This window comes from Musca autumnalis, unplaced genomic scaffold (genome assembly GCF_047663935.1).
Source record: "Musca autumnalis isolate F117 unplaced genomic scaffold, ASM4766393v1 scaffold_106, whole genome shotgun sequence".
NCBI classification, from domain to species: domain Eukaryota; kingdom Metazoa; phylum Arthropoda; class Insecta; order Diptera; family Muscidae; genus Musca; species Musca autumnalis.
The window spans coordinates 245,246-252,102 of record NW_027411652.1 but is presented as its reverse complement, the minus strand read 5'-3'; positions in this window follow the sequence as shown (position 1 = coordinate 252,102).

Sequence of the window (6,857 nt, the reverse complement as noted above, 5' to 3'; positions counted from 1 at the left end):
AAGTTATACAACCGAATATTGGCAAACACAATCCCCCTTATTACGGATGGCGTAGTCCTATGCGTTCAAATGTCGTAGGCGTAGACGTAGTTTGCATTTTTTTATGATGAAAAATTATATCCTACGAACATTTTTTTATTTTACATCATCATAGATCCATAAAATATCGAAAGAAACACATTCATCATTTCCTGGACGGATTTCTTGGGCTATAAATAACATTTATTTTTTTGATACGACAAATCGGTATCACGTATGGCGTTGAAATGCGAGGAAAGAGTCGTGACAGAATTTGTTGACGACTGCATATAAAAATAAAAACAAATCAATTTCAAAAGAATTTTTTGGCAATGATTAATGAAATATATTGGAAAATAACTAAAATAAATAAAAAATTTACTTCTTTAATTCATTTTCGTATGACAACTTTCGTGTTTTTATCAGATGACAAACTTTCTATTGAAAATATGTTAGAGTCCTCGTATAAAGATTCAAGCAATGCAAATTTCTTAGTTCTTGTTCAAAAGAAGATTTCGAACGAATTATTTTACAATAAAAAAAAAATATTTTTTAATTTTGTATGAGAAAAAAATTGTCGTTGTCGTAAATTTTTCGTGATACCATAAAATAACCCTACGACAACGACTACGCCAATGATTACAAAAACGTCTACGCAGAAAAATTATTTTGATTGTAAAAACTGTAGGGTTGTTTTTTCTTCTGGATTAAAAGCTTAAACATGATCTACTAACAATTCTATCAATTTTTTCACCAAAAGAATTCTTTAAAATGTGATATTTTAGCTTTTAAGGACGAATATATTCATAATACCAATCAGTCGTTTCGACACGTCAACTTGCAATTTTGGATACGACTACGCCAACCGTAATAAGGCTGAATACATCCTGGTGTAAACCCCTTGAGGCCATCGGCACATTGTGGCTAAAAACGTCGGGAAAACATTAAAAATAATATGAATAAGGACTTCCAAGAATTAGTTGCGGCTCTTATTTCCGGTTGAAAGTGGCAACACCTCACAAATGCAAATTCTTTCTAAAATGACACTACCATGCCCTAAAAGACAAATTTAAGTCAAAAGTACAGTACATCTTATAGAAACAAATAGCATAATAATTTTTAATAATATTCTATTGTTGCTTTTGTTTTGCAATCCCCATTGTTGAGGATCAGTCAATGTTGTTGTTGTTATCCCTTCCAGCTACAAAGTACAGTAACAGATTGTTGAAAGCTCTCTGTACATAACAAAAAACAGCTGGAAATGCAACGAAACGTAATCCGGATTAAGGCAACGCAATGACATGTTTTGGTTTATACGTCGTAAAAATTGCAATTTCTGTCTTATATTTGGCACAAAATGTATTGAAGTTTTGGAATAGGGTTTCGAAAATCATTTTGTATTGAAAACTGTGAGAAATTATGAGGAACAATTAAACTGTAGAAGTCTTTATACTGTCTCCGTGCGACCGAAAGTTTACGCTTACTATCACGAGGGTTATGATTGATAAAATTGCAAAAACAATGATTTTTATTTGTAGAAAATTATATTTCTTTACCAAGCGGTCCTACATGAATGCATAAATGTCAAAAAATTAAGTAAATTTGCCAAGAAAGAACGTGGGGTACCCTATTGAAGAAATGCATTAATATAAAAAAATATTTTTGTTGTAATTTCCCCCACAACATAAAGAAAGTTTTGACATAACATATTCGAAATTTTACGATGCCACTACCTGGGTAATTGTGCCATGGTCTTGCCATAATAAGATTTTCGAAACCCTATTCTTATACCTCAATACATTTTATGCCAAATATAAAACAAAACTTGCGATTTCTACGACATAGAAACCAAAAATGACTACAGTGAGTGCCAAAAATATTGGGTTTTTTATTTTACCAATAATAACACCTCAGTATTTTAGAAGTCCATACCCAATAACCAAGAAACCAAATTCTTAAAAAAATTTTGGTCCTGTGGCTATTAAAAAATGTATGTAGCATGGATCCATGGCAACCCTATAAGCGAGAATAACAAAGAACTCGTTGTTAACCCTGTTTTCTAAGCGTCAAAAATATTCAGTTTTTGCAACTTTTGTTAAATATTTTGGCAAAAAAGATCAATATCTAACTTTTTCTGCAATATTAGTATAAATTTCAATAATTGCGAACAGAATCGTTGTTCCTGTGTGCAAAAATATTATATTTTATAACAAATTATTAAAATTTAGGGCTAAGGAAAAACGCTATCCTAGAAAAGAGAAAACTGTTTATATTTCTTTATAAAAACGGCAGAAACAAAGGGAATTTCTTAAGTATTTCGGATTTTCGTCAGACTTTTTATTCATGCAAAATATTTAATTAAATTATCGTTACTTTTAAATTTTTCTACAGCAAATGCACTCTATAAGAAGAAAACAACAAAAATTGGTGGTATTTTCCTTCAAAAATCTATAAATACCACAATACAAAAAAATCTATTATAATGTTATTATTAGCGACAGTAAATACTAAACAAAAAATACATTTTCTTCTCTAGATAACAAAAATGAACTTCTGCAGTTAAAGCGTTTAAAAGAAAATCAACTTTACACCAAACAATCATACGACACAAACGAGACAGGATTCCAATCAAAAACTGAGTTGTCATTATCCGACGCAAATCCTGAGAGCTTAAGAGTTAACAATAAAGATGAACTCTACTCAAAACCTTTTTACCAAACAAACGAGAAAAATGTCCAAGAAACAACTGAGTTTTCGTTATCAGACGAAAATATTGAGGGCTTAAAAGTTAACAATAAAGATAGGCTAGATAATAATGTATCGTTAGAATTAACATTACGTCGTAAAAATAATGAAACTGTAGCAAACAAAAAATGTGACATTTTAGAAAACCCGAAAGGAGTTGTTGAGGAAGATTTTATTGATAAAACATCGTCATCAAATAGTATCGCAACATTAATAACTATTGACCATATCTCTACAAAAGAAACAGAACAAGTCATCACAAATAAAACAAGTAGCGTTTTTCGGACACCTGAAAGTTTTGACAACGAACAAGAGCGGATATCATCGGAAAAGACAGAGTCTTTATGGAACGATGATAAATCTTCTGCTAATTTTATTAATAAAACAACGCCATCAAATAACCTCGGAACATTAACTATTGACCATATCTCTACAAAAGAAACAGAACAAGTCATCACAAATACAAAAGGTAGTAACGCTATTAGTCCACCTGAAGGTTGTTACAGTGAACATGGTCTAACACTGTCGGAATCGCATTTATGGGACAACACATCATCTAATAAACTATTAGCGAATTCTAATGACGAATCTTCAGCGAGTGAACTTGACGTTAATGATTTCAACAGCGTTAAAAACTCGACAGTTTTACAATCGTCAAATAAAAATCGTATGTCTCCAGAAGAAAGTTCAACAAAATGGAAATATTTTAATTTCGAACAAGCAATAATAACAAGCAATACTACTCACCCACCTGAAGATCACCACAAGAATAATGTCGAAATATTGCGCAGTAAATCCGAGTCATTCTTGTACGGCGCATTATCTTGCAAAAAATTAGTTGATTACTCTGATTCTTCAAGCGACGGAAATTCTACTAAAAGTAAAAATAGTACAAGTCTTCTAAATATTAGTTCAGTACATGAACAACGGTCACTTCCAAATTGTACCGACATTGTTGAGGGAAGCACATTGAATTCGGCAGCGCTTAATTCGACTATATCAAATAATATTGAGACTTCTGTCTCAGAATACCGTCCTGATAATACCACCTTAGAAGATAGTGCAAACCTAAGTTCCACAATTGAAGCAAACGCCGACCCTATAAAAGTAGATGTAATATCCGTTCCATCGTCTTCGCAAAAATTGAAAAAACATTTTTGCATGTATTGCAAAACTTTGCAGTGCAAAATTTCCAGACATTTGTTTCTAAAACATAAAAAAGAAAATCTCGTAAAACAGGCGATGGCGTTTCCTAAAATGAGTAAGGAACGATTAAACATATTAGAGAGCATCAGAAAACAAGGAGATTTTCTACATAATACAAACAAGGATCTGAACACCGGCGTTTTAATAGTTACTAGAAGACAGCGAAAATATTTAAACCGACAACCTGACGATTATATTTGTTGCGCAAAATGCAAAGGATTTTACACACGGTATACATCTAGATTACATACGAGCAAATGCATTGGAAAGAAGAACTCCAGAACTAATTACATTGAAGGACGGAAATTAACGCAGTATATGCACGCAGTGGCAAATCCTGCCATGAAAACTAAAATTTTTCCGGTGCTAAGAAATGATGATGTCACCAAAGCTATACGATATGATGAATTAATAATAAGATTTGGCAACAGATTGTCCGAAAAACTCTCGCAAACTCATCATCATGACCAGATCCGCGCTAATATGCGCCTTTTAGGACGATTTAAATTGGAATTGATCAAATTAGTACCGGAAGTTTCTGAATTGAAAGATATGTTTAAGCCACATCTATTTGACAGTGCCATTGAAGCTTTACGAACAACTGCAAAATGGACTTTTGATGCAGGATTTGCTACACCAGCGGTTGCTACTTCCTTGACAACTCTAATCAAGAAATGTTCACGTATTCAGCGCAATGAGTTTATTAAAATGGAAAATGAAGACCTAAAAACATCATTAGATAATTTTATGTCACTTTGGGCGGAGGAAACCACATCTCAGGTTAACAGAAAGGCTTTTGAAGACCAAGAAAATAAAAAGAGAACGAAGAATTCTGTTTTGCCAAATAAAGATGACATCAAACTTTTGGTGGGATTCTTGAAAAGTAAGATGTTTGATTGCATTGCCGAATTGGAAACAGAATACAAATTTACCCCGTGGAAAAATCTTGCCGAATACTCATTGGTCTTTCTGCAAGTATTCAACCGTAGAAGAGCGGGTGAAATTGAAAGGCTTACAATAGAAAATTACAATAAAAAAGAAAGAATTACAGATAATATGAAAGCCGACCTTTTACAAAATGTATCGAAAGAATCTATAGCATTTGCAAAACAATTTGTTCGCGTCACGCTGCGAGGCAAGCGAGGACGGACCGTCGGAGCTTTGCTTGATCCTCTTGCAATAAAAGCGATTGACCTTATTCTTAAATATAGAAAAAGAGCGGGAATCCCAGATTCAAATCCTTTTGTTTTCAGTGCGCGAGATGCCTCCAAGGAATATTATAGAGCTTGTCCTCTATTAAAAAAATTTGCGCTAGAATGTGGAGCCTCCGAACCCCAAAATATAACCGGCACAAAACTTAGAAAACACGTAGCAACCTACACCGCCCTTCAAAATGTTGAAGAATCGACGGTTGACAGGTTAGCGAATTTCCTTGGACACCATAAGGAAATTCACAAAAACATATATAGGGTAGATGTACCAGTAGCAGAAATCACAACGGTTTCAAAAATTTTGTTATTGGCTGCTGGAGGTAATGACGGTGATGATGATGATGATGACGATGAGGATGAGGATGAAGAAGCAGGTACTTCTAATAATAATAAAATATGCGAAGGAGTTGGCAATCCTGATTTCAATATTATACACCAAAGCTCGGAAAGCTCTGAGGATTCTGACGACAGGATCGATAAATCAAAGAAGAAAGAATGTAGTGGTAAGTAAAATGATAAAGTAGTAGAAAAATATAGTGGTAAAGAATATAAAAATTGTTGGATAATTATAAATATTTAGTAGTTGTAGTATAACATATATATTAGGGCTATATATTATACCCAAGTCATTATACATTTCAGTATCTGGCAAAACTCAACGCGTGAGATGGAGAAAAGAAGAAGTTGATGCCGTCTACGCTTGCTTTGGCGACATTTATTCTATGGAGAAGTTGCCTTCAATTAATATGTGCGCAGAAGCTATAAAAAACAACGGCGTTTTAAGTAAAAGAACGGCACCTCAATTAAAGAGCTTTATCGACAACATGCGGAAAAAGGCTGCCCGAAAATAACATGCTGCGCATTTGTAAAATTTGAAATATTTGATTTCACAAATATTACTCTATGAGACTGTAAATAACTATGAGACTGAAAATAACTAAAAAAACTAATACGTAATAAAATTACTTTCAAATACAGAGGCTGCCAGCTAATAAAAATGAAAAGATTTTGATGAAATAAATTTTGTACATAAGGTATTGGTAGAAGCACTATCGAGTGATGCCAAAACGTACTAAGATTCCTCATATGTGCGGTAAGTAAATCAAACTTTTCTAAAAGTGGTAGTAAAATCAGGTTTAAGGTTAATAGATGCACCTTTTTGTACAAGAATTGCTTGTATTAGTTAGTTTATAGTGTACTCAACTGGCTTCATGTTTTACAGCCACCGCAATTCCTTTAACGGACCGAAGTATTACTATAATACCAATTAATGTGCTTTAGGCCTTATTTTCCTTTAATGCAGCAAAGAAAATCGTAGTATTTTGACCAGATTACCGTATTTTGTTTATATAAAATGCCTCATAACTCATGCTTTGAATAGGATTTTCATCCTAATCACTAATCCAATCTGGTTAATAAGTAATTCAAGGATAAATGTACTCCCAGTAAGGAGTGGTAATTGCAGTGGTTCGGAATGATGTCTGGGTTTACTAAAAATATAATTTTTCCTATAAAGAGGCAGGTAACTAAGATTTTCTTCTTGTACAAATAAGTGCATCGATTCCACCTTAAACTTGATTTTACTACAATTTTTAGAAAAGTGGGATCTACTTCACACACATTTGGGGGATCTTAGTATGTTTTGATACCACTCGATAGTGCTTCTACCAATAGCTT